The sequence below is a fragment of the Triticum urartu genome, chromosome 5, assembly GCF_003073215.2.
Source record: "Triticum urartu cultivar G1812 chromosome 5, Tu2.1, whole genome shotgun sequence".
NCBI lineage: Eukaryota > Viridiplantae > Streptophyta > Magnoliopsida > Poales > Poaceae > Triticum > Triticum urartu.
Genome location: NC_053026.1, coordinates 480032011 through 480047408, shown reverse-complemented (window position 1 = coordinate 480047408; position 15398 = coordinate 480032011). Strand labels below are relative to the sequence as shown.

Here is a 15398-nt window from a genome sequence, read left to right as displayed (position 1 = left end):
AGGTCATCCACCGCTTTTTTGTCCGTCCTGTGAATTTTCACGCGCGCAAGTGGTAAGGTAAATTCTCACAAGACATGTCTTGCACTAGACTAGAAAGGTGGTACATATCATGCAGAAAAGAGAGGATGTTATTACTCACACATGCCTATCAATTACAATATAGCATATAATAATCTAGATAAAGCTGACCCCAAATTAACACTTGCTTACCTGTTAGGAAGCTTTTCGAACTCACTGCAGATGTGCTTGATCTCTTCCAGATAGTGTTCATCAAGCTCTTTATCAACCAATGCTAGAACGCATGTTTCCAACCATGGAAGGGCATCTCTAAGAAATTGAATGACAACCCTTGCATCTTTCTGCAGAAATTAGCTGTTAGGATTACTTGGCACCTGCCAACAATGGGACAAACTGGAAGACAACAAAGTAAGCATTATTATAACATATATGAAACTCACATGGCCTTCCTCATCGCGTAGAAAAGTATCAAGCTTCTTCCAGAGAGTGTCAAAGATACCAGTTGAATCTGTCTTTCTCAAACCCTCTACCTTTAATACTGTTAGAAAACGTGAGGAAGAGAGAATGACCGAACAGTTTTCTGTATTGAGGAGGAGAGAGATATATACAAGGTTACATGGGCCTGGGCCTCACTCTAGACTATGGGCCTAGGCCTGTACAAGACAAACACAACATATATACTTGACACCCCCCTTCAAACTTAAGGTGGGTCAGGAGCATCTGATACACCAAGTTTGAGAGTGTGAAACCTATGCTGATCTCTAGTTTGTGCCTTGGTGAACAAATCTGTGACTTGAAGCTCTGATGGGACATATTGTAGCTTGGCAGTGGATTGTTGACAATGAGATCGAGTGAAAAAGGAATCCACACCAATGTGTTTGGTCAACTCATGCTTGACTGGATCATTAGCAATCTGAATAGCAGCAGTGTTGTCACAAAGAAGAGGTGTTGGTGTATGACATAAGACACCAAGATCATCCAATAGCCAGCGAAGCCATACAATCTCTGCTGTAGTAGTAGAGAGAGCCCTAAGCTCTGCCTCAGCGCTGGAGCGAGACACAGCAGTTTGCTTCTTTGATTTCCATGCAATGAGAGATGTACCAAGAAATATGCAATAGCCAGTGACCGAGCGGCGATCAATAGGATCACTCGCCCAAGTGGAATCAGAGTAAGCTTGAAGCTGGAACTGACTGGAATTAGCATAGAACAAGCGGCGAGATGTAGTTCCCCTTAAATACCTAAGGACTCAGAATAAGTGACCATGATGAACTAAGGTGGGAGCACAGACAAATTGACTGAGAATATGGACTGCATGTGTGATGTCAGGTCTGGTCACTGTGAGGTACACTAGACTGCCGACAATGTGACGATAGCGAGAGGGATCCTCAAGAGGAGTGCCATCAGTAGGACGCAACTGCAGATGAAGCTCCATAGGTGTAGCAGCAATGCGCGTGTCAGTGAGACCTGAGCGAAGAATCAAATCCTGAGTGTACTTTTGCTGGGAGATATAGTAACCATCATCAGTATGCTCGACCTCAATCCCGAGAAAATAGCTGAGAGACCCCAAATCTGACATTTGGAATTGTTCACTCAATTTTTTCTTAACAAAATCAATATACCCAACATCATCTCCAGTGATCAACATGTCATCTACATAAAGTAGAAGCAATGTACGGCCATGCTCAAATGTATGAATGAAGAGTGCAGGGTCATGTTCACAAGGAGAAAAACCGGCAGCTTGAATCACAGAACTGAACCACTCAAACCAGGCATGAGGGGCTTGCTTAAGCCCATAAAGAGCCTTTCGAAGATGACAAACATGACCTGATGGAACCTTGATACTTGGAGGTGGCTGCATATATACTTCCTCATGTAAATCACCATGAAGGAAGGCATTCTTCACATCCATGTGGGAAATTTTCCATGACTGAGTAGCAGCCACAGCAATTAGAGTTCGAACTGAAGTCATGTGAGCAACAGGAGCAAACGTCTCATCATAATCTTTCCCATGAGACTGCTGAAAACCTCTTGCAACAAGGCGAGCCTTGTAGCGTTCCACAGAACCATTTGACTTGGTTTTAACCTTATACACCCATTTGCAAGTGATAGGGACTGAACGAGGAGGTAATGGTACCAAATCCCATGTACCAGTACGCTCTAAGGCTGCAAGCTCCTCAGACATAGCCAGTTGCCACTCAGGTGACACAACTGCCTCCTGATAGGTACTAGGCTCAGAAACAGCCCCTGCATATAAGTCCTTTTTGTATCGCATTGCTAGAGAAGAGCCGACAGTGCAAGGATCAGTAGTACTGGCTGGAGGAGTAGAAGACAAAGGCATAGATGACTGCGTGTCACATGGAACTTTAGAACGACGAGTGTAATGGAAAGTATTGATTGGAGGAGTAGAATAACGATGAGTGTAATGGAAAGGAAGACTATGTAGAGGTGGAGCTAGTGGAAAAGAGAAAGGAGATGGTGAGGAAGGAGATGAAACATGCGGTGGAGATGGTTCTGATGTTAGGACAGAGGAAGGTTGTTCAGCTATGGACTCATCTAAAAAGATAGGTGGAAGTGAAAGAAACGAGGTAGACTCTAAAGAAGTTGAGGATGATGGTTTAGTGGAAGGGGAATAGAAGAAGGGTTGATCCTCAACAAAAGTGACATCGTGAGAAAAGCGAATGCCGCGAGCAGAAGAATCATAGCAACGGTAGCCCTTATGTTCAAGACTATATCCAAGGAAGACACACTGAGCAGACTGAGCAGTCAACTTGGTACGCTCACGAGGTGCTAAAAGAACATAACAAGTACAACCAAAGACACGGAGGTGGTCATACGTGGGAGGAGAACCAAACAAAACCTCACCAGGACACTTGCCTTCAAGGCGAGTAGAAGGTTGGAGATTGATAAGATAAACAACAGTTGAGATAGCTTCACCCCAAAAATGAGTGGGGACAAAGGAAGAAATCAGAAGGGTACGAGCTGTCTCAACAATATGGCGATGCTTACGATCAGCAACGCCATTCTGAGCATGGGCACCAGGGCATGAAAGCTAAGGGAGAGTACCCTCAGATGAGAGAAACTCGCGAAAAGCAATAGATAGATACTCCCCCTGGAGTCAGAACGAAAAACACGAACAACACTGGAAAACTGAGTATGGACCATATGTACAAAAGCCTTATATATAGAAAATAACTTAGAACGATGCTTCATAAAATAGACCAAGTATGTCGAGAGTGATCATCAACAAATATGACATAATGTTTGTGGCCACCTTTCGAAACAAAGGGGGAAGGACCCCATACATCAGAGTGCACTAAATCAAAAGGATGACTAGAATGAGTAGTGCTGGAAGAGTATGGAAGCTGTATTTGTTTCCCTAGCTTACAACCCTTACAGTGAAAACCAGCATCTATGGAAACATGACCCAAAACACCTTGTCGAACAAGGGTAGATAAACGAGAACCACACAAGTGACCTAAGCGATGGTGCCACTGGGCAAAAGAAAACGACGAAGTGGATCTTGATGTTGATGCAGCCATCCGGAACGCGGATGTGGTGGAAGCTGAAGGAAGGTGTAAGGTGTCAAGGATGTAGAGGGATGTGGATCCTCTATGGCGATGGCCAGTTCCAATGACCCTCTTGCTCTGACGGTCCTGCACATAACAAAACGAGTCATCAAAACCAACAAAGTAGTTCATATCAGCAAGCTGGCCAACAGACATAAGATTCATGGACAGCTCTGGAGCAAAGGAGATGGCAGGAACAGAAAATTTGGATGTGCAAAGAGAACCCTGATGAGTAATAGAACAAGGTGTACCATCAGCAGTCTGAACAGAGGCACCATCCCGCACTGGCTGGCAAGACACAAGCTGAGAGTGGTCAGAGGTCACATGGAAAGAAGCTCCAGAGTCCAGAACCCAAGGCTGGGTTGCAGCAACAGCGGGCTGAGAGAGAACAGATGTAGAAGCACCCCTCGCTTGCTGCTGATAAGGAGCCTGGGGTGCACGAAGCTGCTGATTGAGGGCCTGTCTAGCCTGAAACTCAGCTAAGAGCTCTGGATGAAGCTTGAAACAACCATCTCTGTGGTGTCCTGCCTTCTTGCAGAATGAGCAAACGACAGCTGAAGGTGTGGCCTTGGAGGCACCTGGCCGCTGAGGAAAAGCCAGAACACTAGTGTGTAGAGTCTGCGCAGAAGTAGCCCCAAGAGAACGGAGACGAGTCTCCTCAATGATCAAGCTAGCAAGTGCCTCTGTCAAGGTGGGAGGAGTCATACGACCAAGCAATTGAGTGCGAATGTTCTCAAAGTCTGGCTTGAGACCCATCACAAACTGAAACATGAGAGTCTAATGGTCATACTTTTCCTTTGCCGCACATGACTCACAACCAGAATTACCCTTTGGAACCATGGAACCTAGCTGCCCAGTGATGCGAGTGAAAGCTCCATAGTACTCTTCTATGGACATGTCTTCTGGCTGCCGAGTGTTGTGTAAATTCTGCAACAAGGAGAAATGAAGTGCACTGCTGGGCTGAAGGTAGTGCTGCTCAAAGTACTTCCATATCTCTTTAGCTGAAGTGTGATGCTCAAGACTCATTCGGAGTGAGGGTTCAACACCCAGAATTAAAACTCCCATCACACGATCATTGATCTTTTGCCAAGACTTCCTTGCTGCATCATCATTTGGACTAGGTGGATCATCTGTCAGATGAGAAACAAAACCAGCCGTCCTTAAGACAGTCCGGGCAGAAAATGCCCATTCCCTGTAGTTTGAACCATCAAGCTTGATATCTATGATCAAAGAACCAAATCCGAAATCATTTCTTGCCATAGTGGTGAGCGGTCAGCAGCTGGAAACACCCAATCTGATAGCAGCTGCAGGCAGCAATAAGAGAAGAGCAGCAGACAGCCACAAACAGGAGCTGGATCTGGATCTCACTGGATAGAAGGTGGAGCTTGCTGGATCTTGCTGGATAGAAGGGGAACGCCTGGAGCTTGCTGTAGAGCAGGGAAGGCACCAAGAGCTTGCTGGAAATGGCTGCTGGAGAGCAGGGGAAGTATTCTCACAGAGCAGCTGTGAGGACACACAGAGGAGCTGCTGGAGAGCAGCTCCTACAGGTTGATGATGAAGATGGGATGGGGCAGCGATGTGGTTGTCTCCTCACCAGACAGATCCGCCTGAATCACCTCACCGGCGGTGATTTCATGGGTGGCGGCTGGAAGAGGGACTAGGGTTTGGTCCTGGTCTGATACCATGTTAGAAAACGTGAGGAAGAGAGAATGACTGAACAGTTTTCTATATTGAGGAGGAGAGAGATATATACAAGGTTACATGGGCCTGGGCCTCACTCTAGACTATGGGCCTGGGCCTGTACAAGACAAAAACAACATATATACTTAACAAATACCTCTACAGGCACAAGGACATCAGTTGATTTTTTCTTTCTCGAACTGATTCCTATCTTTACTAACTCTACATTCAGAGGAATGTTTCCAGAAATAACATTTTTAGCTTGCTACCATTAGAATTTTCTGGCAGTGGAGTCTCTTGCTTTACAGAACTTGGTTCTTCAGGACGCTTGCTACCATCATATTTTTCCGGCAATGGAGTCTCTTGTTTCATAGAACTTGGTTCTTCAAGACGCAGAAGAGCCATTATCTTCGGAACATCATGCAAATCCTCCTTGCTTATTATATAGGCATTCAAGTTTCGACATATTACTGAGCTTTTGGGTGAACCAATAACTACCATATGATCTCCGATTGCGGCAAGTGCATCAGCAAGAACTCTTATGAAGTTGCTCGGTGTGCAAGCCCTCATTTTCAAAGCATCTTCAATCTTCTTAGAGAACTCCAAAGGTAAATCCTTAAATACTTCATTCCTCACAAGGTTACGTGTGACCTCATAGCACTTCCCCAGAGAAAGAGTAAGGATCAGAGGATAAAGTGTAACAACTAGTCTCAGGAGGACTGCTTTGTATGAAGTACTGGAAGGACATGAAGTCTTATGTACCCATTCCTGGAGCATATGCTTGGTCGTCAAGATAGTAATAATTGTCTCGTATATGAAACGGCCTGATAAGTGTGCCACACCATCAAGACCAGAATCTGGGCTTGACTTAGATACCAGGCAGGTGTCAATGAAAGCCTTGCTGGTACGGCACTCCAGCATATTGACCAACAGAGATTTCATCCAGCACATAAAATCATTCTGTACAAAGCATGATGAAGCCAAGAAACCAAGGCACTCCATAAGACCCACATAACATGCCAGGGATATGTAGTCTAGTTCATCCTTCCACTTCACACTTAAGGTAAACTCAAGAGCAAGCTTAAAGTTGAAGATCAAGGATGATCTATTGCGACCACTGTCAATAAATCTCTTGAAATATCGAAAAAAACCTGCCCACTCAGAATTATTGCCCAGGTACTGTAGTAGTCTTGAAAGTAGCACTTTGTCCAATTGTGCTGTATGAAGCAGAAGCATGGTTGTTCTCCCAAGATGCCCATAAGTCAAATTTTTATTTGCTGGGCGAAGATTTGCACTAAGAGAATCAGCAATCAATCCATATGTAGCTGGTGAGTCAAGTACATGCGAGAGGCTCCCCTTTGTCCCATCTCTCCACACAAGAAAAACTAGCTCAAAGAATCGACGCCCGCAGAGAACAAAAAAGCTTCTTAACTTCATGGAACCTTTTGGCATGCTGAACTGTGGTTCTTCCAAAAACTTTTCTATCTCATGTATGATAAGGACAGTTCTCACCAGGGTATACCAAGATGCCGACTTTCGAGAAATTTGAACAATTGACTCCAACTTCTTAAGTACACTGAAACCAACAGAAGACAGCTCATTCATCCAGAAACACTGAGCACATGAATGACACTCGGAGGCACCCAATAAACATCTGTTGCTGTCTTGCTGCAAAGAATTCCTGCCAGCGTTGGAAAGCCAACTTGCATTCATGTTCAGCACCACATATCTGTCACCTTCACCATCTTTTCTCAATCCGAAGTACTTGGCAAAAAGATCTTCATACACAACTGCATAGTCATTTAATTCTGGACCATCGGTGTGGCAAAGATGAGATAGTACTTTGATTATGATCGACTTCCAGCGATTCCAGGCATAAAACAGAGTTTGGGGTGACATCTGGTTAGAGGCCAGCATATCATTACAGCTATTTTCATCTTCAGATCCTGGCCCTAATTCTATCTTGTATCCAGAGGCTCGAGACTGAAGATGAACATCAAGGATTGAACGGGAAGCAACAAGTTCAACTAGTAAGTTTGCACATTTTCTGCCCTCAAGCAAAGTGCAATTCAAACTGGAAAGAGACTTATTCACATCTGACAGTGCATCATCTTCGACGCAAACAAAGCAGTAGAAGCACTCAGAGACCTTTTTTGCCATCTCTTTGGATTTTGCAAGCAACTTTGCCTTCTCTGCATATCTTTTGGGAGGCCACCCCCTACTATTTGAAGACCACAAGGAACCCACAATGATATGGAGGAGGAGAAGCCGTGTTGCATCCTCAAACAAATCTGCCTTCTCGAGTATGTCTACCTCCAGTAAGACATCTCCTTTATGCTTTGCTATTCCTGCAGCTTCTAGGAAATCACCCATTTCCATCTCTAAACTCAATAGTTAATCAATAAGATTTCTAGAATTTAGGAACACCCGTACATGATCCATAGAGCTGAAAGCTTTAACAAAGGGCATCATATTCTTTATGTCACCACGCTCAAAATAATGTTGAGCACAATTATCCAGATACTTCATTCTGATTGTAGAAACCTCCAAGGATTTTGAATTCTCAAGTGAATGTTCCTCCTTTAACTGTTGCACAAACTGCAAGCCCAGATTGTATAATTGTTTTCCTTTCGAGCACATGGAGAAACACTTGGTGTAACATTTAGCTTTCAAAAACATTTCAGCTGCCTCCGACCAGCATTCAGCCCTAGCAAAACAGTCACTAGCTTCCTCAAGTCTAGAAATACCACATTTTTGCGTATAGACCATACCTATGGCAATGCAAGGAACACAATGTTTAGTCAGAGTGCCAGACAGAGCTAAAAATTATCCATATCAAAGCTAAAAATTAGCATGTCTGCAATTTATGGAGGGATTTCATTTCGAATAAATGTTTTGAAATCTGATGACATTTACTTATATGGCAACTTTTTAAGAACAAACTATCATTTGTAAAACGTTATGGAATGATGAGAACTCAAAAGTATGGATACAGCTTGGGAATTATGGAGAGTTAGCAGACCTGCTTTTTTGTAGTCACCTAATTTGATATAGCAAGTAGCAGCTTTCTCATGCATGCCTATGGACTCGTAAATCTCTGATGCTGTTTGCAATGAAGCCTTGCCCAACTCCAAATTTTTTGAGATGACAAGGTCATCGGTCGCTACAAGTCCAGCAGCTCTTGCCCACTTCTCTCTGTGTGCATCACCGGCCTTTTCGAAACACATAGTAGCCATTTCGAATTGCCTCTCATTGAATAACTACAAAAGGAAAAGAGAGAGAACTTGTGGATGGAATAACAATGGTAAAAGTGAAGAACAGAAAAACTGTAAGTAGGTACACGCCGTGACCCGACTAACAAAGAATTTGTGTGCATAGAACAACTGTGAGACCAAAAAACATGAATTTCACAAGATTAAGAACATGCAAAAAATCACTCAGTAGGCAACATAATGCATAGCATGGTAACTAAAATTGGCTTTCCAGACCAAACAAGCAAAGATCACCAACCTTGGTTCCCCGTAGCCTCCAATCATCACTGCTGCTCCCTGTCTGCATTGCCCGAATGAGGGTAGAATCAAGTGATCTAACTTCTACAATACACAACTTCTTCCAGTAGTCAAACATTGGTCGACATTAATCATCTGTATTTTCACATATCCAGAGTCTTTGCCTAGTGCGTGTGATTGCAACATAGAGTTGCTCCAGCTCTGAACAGAGAAGATAATGCTTGCTTCTGTCGAAACCAGGATGAGAGATCTGCTCCGAGTGTGCTATAATATCTTTATCTTCCATGTAGCCGTAGAGAACTCTCCATTTTTTCTTAAAGGCGACGAACCAAAGAAGTTGTACAACATCACATCCTAGAAAATATCTCAGAAGTGAGTATACTTGACATTTTGAAACAACATGTTTTACAGTTAAAATATTTTGCAAAATGAACACAGATGAAACTGAATATATAGGCCCATACCTGAAACTCAAGGCCCTTACATTCAACAATAGTCAAAACAAGAACTTGTTTACCAACAAGATCAATAATTTGTTTTTTGGTAGCATCATCACGAACTAATATGACTTGCTCGGCACCAAACCCATGCAGGTTACCATGTTTACTTTTACTTTCTCCAAAAATAGTCATAATTGCATTCTCATCATTATCAGACTCCAGCAGCACAGGAGCTTCTCCATGTACAAGTCCAGTCTCTGGATTAAGCTTATCAACACTTGATGGGAAAAAGAAGTACAGAAGGGCTCATGATACTTTGTGCCATACGGAGGATGCCACAATGTGTGCGGAAATTCTGTGATAGTTGGAACATATGTGAGAGATGGACTCTTTTCCCATGTTTAAGTCCTTCATTAGACGCTTCATTTTCTGCGAGGAATGCAGTATAAAAAAGTGAACGGATATCTTCAAACCTGAAATCGATACCCCTTGCTATAGTCTGTGCAGTGTCACCAGCAAAAAGAAAGCCTTCCTTGATGTTCATACAGACATACTTAAGAAGTGCTATTTGTGTCATGGTGAGATCCTGCACCTCATCTATGTAAAAAAATCCACCATATCTCCATTGTAGCCCTCAGATACAAGACTGCTGTGAAGACTATTTACAAAATCTGACAAATCAAACTCCCTGGTAGTGCATTTCATACTCTCATATTCAAGGAATATATCATAAATTCTATCTCTCATCTCATTGTTCAAAGATGAAATTCTTTTATCAGCGAGCATCACATAATCTTGTCTGTCCAGTTTGCCAGTATAAGGCCTGCTTGCTTGATATGCGTCCTTTATATGAGAAATTATTTCAGTGAAGACAGTGGACGCATCAATTTTTTTGTCAGGTCTGCATTAAAACGAGGCCAGTAGGAAGTAGCAAATTTTTCATAGGTAACTTCCTTCCATTCAATAAAAGTATGCACTGCACGAGATCTTGAATGGCCTCTCTCAAAGCTAGACTTCATTTCACCATAAAACGCATCAAAAAAAGATGTATGGCATGTTCCATCAAGCATCATCAAAAACTTACGGTATGTTATAGTAAGAGGATAGTGCCCGTGAGGTAGATCACAAAAACTGTCAGGAATTTCTGTAAACTCTTCCAGGTCATCCATGATGTCATGCATGTGAAGAATGCTAGACTGGTCAGAGACATCACCGGTGCCAAATCTGTAAAGGGTTAAAAATAAATTGGAATTAATACAAGGATTATTGTTGGTACAAAACATAAAAGAAGCAAAGCGAGTATCTTCATAAGAAATCATTAAACCCACTTGCAATGTATAATTTCACAAAAGAGCACCAAGCATGGCTCAGTGGGCTAGTCATGTGAGTGGCTGAGTGCACGCCTAGCCCAGCAACATTCAAGGCCTACCCTCACTACCTCTAACAGAAAGAAGTATAGTGGGAAAAAAATTGAGCCAACTCATGCACACATTTCTGTCCACTTAAATAGTCCTATAAAAATAATTTCCAAAATGGTGTAAACATATGTAATACTTTTAAATAGGGGTTTCAATTCAACTGACTTACCTTTTAAGTTTGCAGATGTGATCTTTTATGGCTGAACATAGCTTTGGGCTTACAGTGATAAATACTTGTTTCACAGAACTTTCTCCTCCATTCTTTGTTGACATAATATTATTGTCATCTACCCCTGATAAATCAGCTCCATCCAAATTTAAACCTTGCGATGCAATCAATGACTGTTGCTCGTTTTGAATCAGTTTCATTGTCAGTACAGTGGTTTTTCTAGTGCCTGACCTCCCAACTATAAAATTAGTGAGCGGGAATTGGATTATCACCTTCTCTTCATCCGTCAGTTCAAAGGGGATGTCGATTTCAGACCCATCAGTAGCTGTCAGCAAATGCTTTGCCATTCCAGATGATAAAGAGTAGAATTTCATCAGTAGGAAGCTTTCACTAACTTTTGAATTCTCCATGCCATATGATGTATCCATGGGATCATGCTCTTCATGAGCATCAGCTTTGCAATCCTTGTTATAGCGGATAATATCATGCACAATATCCCAAACCATTGGAACCTCCAGTTTCCTGTTATCCACAACAAAAAGGAGGGCAAAGATTAGAAGAATGTCTTCAGGCAATTCATTTGTAGGCATGAACTATTTACAGACAGTTCATCTCTGTAAGTATCAGAGGTATAAAAAATCTAAGAAACCTGATTATAGCCCATTAACAATAAAAAAACTCATACCCTTGTGCCTGCACTCTCCTGCAATGATCCAGGTAATCATCCGTGTACATCTAGAATAGATTCTCGAGGCGTTGAACAATCCTTGCAACATATTGCTGTGACAGTAGGTCCCAAATTCTTATTATCTGGGAATACGTTCTTTCAGTTTTCTCAATGTCAGTACTCCAAACAAGATACAAGTCCCAGACCTTGTATACTTTTACAAGATGAGAAACACCAGGCATATCAAGGTTCTTGACTGTTGTCCTCCAACCATCTCCAAGTTTGATAAGATTTTGGAGTACTTCCTTCCTGAGCTGTGGTGATTTTAGTTTGGTGAAAGACTTTCTAAACTCGTCGCTAAGAATGACCTGTTGAATACATGAATACAAAAAATGGAACATGAGAAAGAATGTATACAAGAAAAATGAACATTGTGTACTTCAAGAAAATTAGGAGCTTCACAAAGTAGCACATGTCCTGAAAATCTTATTTACAAACCTCTCACAATCCAATTGCAGAGCAACCAGCCTAGCAGAGACAAGTGAACCACATACATGACTCCAAAAAGTAAAAAACAGATCTATCATGAACACAAAAAAATCACACTATAAAGGAACTGTATATTCAGTAAACCCTAACTACCTGACAACAAGCATGAGTCTCATAAAACAAATGCATATACATGTGGTTTGCATTCTGGGTAATTTAAGTGCAACCGCATATTAGAAAATAAGAAAGTAGTTCAAAGCCAAACTGGCTGAAACCATGGCACTTTCCTTCCATCTGGTATTGCTGAAAACCGCTGATTCAGCACTAAGAAGATCCTCAAGTTCATCAAGGTCTTGCTTTACTAGCAAAACCAACCTACAGATGGTTGCGTCATTAGTGGCACTGAAAATACATTTACGTCTCTCCGCATCAGCAACAAGGTCTGTCCATTCGGTCCCACTTTTATGAAGTGTATGAGCATTCCCAACAATCCAAAGACAGTGCCTGTATGAATAAAGCATCCATCAGATAATTTCTATCATCAGTCTGACATACTTTGAACAGCAATAAAACAAGGGACCGCAAAAAAATTGATGCACACCTTGCTCTAGTAAGAGCAACATTTGTTCTTCGATTATCAGCAAGAAATCCAACAACTCCTCTCCCGTTGGAACTAACAGTTGACAGTATTATTATATCATCCTCTTCTCCCTGGAAACCATCAATGGACTTCACTCGCACATGAGAGCCATCACACGTATTATATTTTTGGCCAAGTCGATTTTTAATTGCATCAACTTGAGCGTTATATGGAGAGACCACACCGATGTTGAGCCCTTGGTCTGTCCTTTTCCAAGCTGCAGAAAAAACTTAGGTGGTATGCTTACTGATCATTACGGATCAATTATTTGACAAGGCTATTGAAAGAATATTCTTCAACAAATTTAAGTTGATTCCGTGTCACCAAATCATTGACATATCATTGCTTTTCAACTACGAAGTCCGATGATAATAGAAGTTACCAAGGCGGGTCCAGGCAATGGCCAAACAACTCTGATAGAGCATAATGCTTCATCTTTCATGTCATCTATCTAATGCTCTCTTTTTTCAAAATAAAAATACATTGTTTACCGAACAGGGCAGTAGAATTGAAATCTAATAAAGTCGGGTTGATGTAATTAACCATATCAAGAGATACACATAGAAAACTGGACTCTCAAACGTACACTATTGTGGTGAACACCTTTCTACCAATGAAGGTCATGCAGTATGCAATACAAGAACGGCAGATCACGTCAGATTCTAAAGATCCCATGCCCAAGTAGCTTCTTAAAAAATAACTAGAAAGGATATTAAGGTTAAAGAAAGGATAGGGTTCAGCTTAGACATACATTTAAAGATGGTATTGATTAGGTGCAAAACAACAGCAACTTCAGCCATGTTTCTGTGACTGTTTCCCATGCCCTCTGTGTCTTCCCTTCCATCAGTGAGATTTATAAACGTGTAGCTCCCAAAAGGGAGGCATGTGTAATCCTTATTATAACTAGGAGACATGACATTGGGACCATCTAAAATCTTCCTCTCATAAAACTGAGGATCTGGAAATAAGCTGATACAAGGATTCATGCGATACTGTATATTCAGCAAATGCTTATCAAATTTGAGCATAACCAATCTCTCAAATAAACTTGTCACAAATCTAGCTTCTTTGCATACCTAGAGACAACCAATGAAAGTAAGTAACATTATCGAAAACAGATAAATAACAATGAGACATAAAAGAAAGATATGGCCGTCACATTTTCTATTCTTAGCATTTCAGTATCATAAGTTTATCTTGTTGATAAATGTGCCAATGACTAACAAATGAATTCAGACAATATAAAGAGGGTGAGGCAAAACCTTACTTTGCTTTTAACCATTGCACTCAGCTGATAGTCATCTCCTACCAAAACAACATGTTTTAACCAATGCAGACGTAATGGGATCACCAATTCACACTCCCGCACTTGAGCAGCCTCATCAACAATTAATACTTCGAGGGGTGCAATCTCCATGTGATGTAACCGATAAGAGCTAGAGGTAGTACAGAAAAAAAGTTTGTGGTGTCTTGTGGGAGAGGAAGAGGGAGGATGGCAGTCTTTTGGTGTGGTGTCTTGGAATTCGGGCCCTTTTTCACGGGGCTGGTAAAGAGAGGAGGGCGGCAGCCAGCCGTGGTGAACACTGAACAGTGCCGCAGCTGGTCTAGAGAGCGCCGTGGTGCTACGGCTACAGTAAAAATGCCATGGTAAAAAGTACTCTTCTCTCCTGCATTTGGCTTAGTCATCTCTCTCGCTGCCAACGCGTTCTCTTGTCGTATAGGAACAGTAATATTGGAAAAATACCATGTGAACCTGGTGGTGGATGGACCCTATAAAAATTCATGGAAAAAAGATTAGCAATTTTGGAAAAAAGTCATAAATCTTCATAACTTTTTTTTTGAACAAGGTTGACTTATTGGGCTACTCGTAAAAATAAATTGACCACGAAAAAATGCCCCTAAAAATCTGAGCATAAAAACAAAGTGTCCATGACAATACAGACTGAATAGTTGATAGAACATGCGGTGCCCCCATGTTTGGTTTTGGTAATTGATGACAATCTCTATGGACTAATGGTTGCCTTGAGTTATATTTGAAGGTTTTGTCCATAGGCTTTTCTTGGAGTACATGTGTTGATTTCAAGGAGAGTTTGTGTCGTCCAAGGTGTTATTCATGGAATTATCCAAAGATTTGTCATGTGAGAGTTGAGCTTATTGCAAGCATGTCTTGAAGAAGAAGATTGTGTGATCATTCATGTCTACCTTCAAGACATCATCCAAATGAAGAGAATTGGAAAGGTTCAAGGTTAATCAAGACTAAGTCAAGAGTGAATCAAGTTGATCAACTCACAAAGCGCAGCAGATGTACCTAGAGGGATCAAGTGATCCCATGGTATGGTTGCGGTGTGCAAGTTCAAGTGGAGCATCACGAAGAGATCGAATGCTTGAAGCTTGCCGTCCTTTTTGGTGATAATGGACTTGTGAAGATGTACGGAAGAGTGGCTCACCCATAGTGGAGTATGGGGGAGCAATCAACTAGTCTTCATCGAGTCAACACAATCAAGAAAGGTGGTCCAACTTGAGGGAGTCAAGATCGTCATCATCTAGCTCAAGTGGACCATGTGCAAGGCAAAGGTTTGCCCTTGATATGTTTTCTATTTTACCGGTCTCATGATGGTAGTTGGGAGACCGGGTTATAGGATCAATTGCCGTACTATCAAGGGGGGCTCTCGATGAGTAGCTTGATCGTATCATTCATAGGGAGCTCAAACCATTGCATCCTTGCATCATCTTTATTGGTTCTTGTTTGGCTCTCTTTGAGAGTTTTGGAGCTTATGGTCATCTTGATGACAAGCTCGAGTT

The 15398-nt window shown here is 41.9% G+C and overlaps 1 pseudogene; it reads right to left on the bottom strand.

Annotated features, from left to right (window-relative positions):
* Nucleotides 1-3067: 3067 nt before the first annotated feature.
* Nucleotides 3068-14013, bottom strand: LOC125507193 (annotated as a pseudogene).
* Between the last annotated feature and the right edge of the window lie 1385 nt (nucleotides 14014-15398).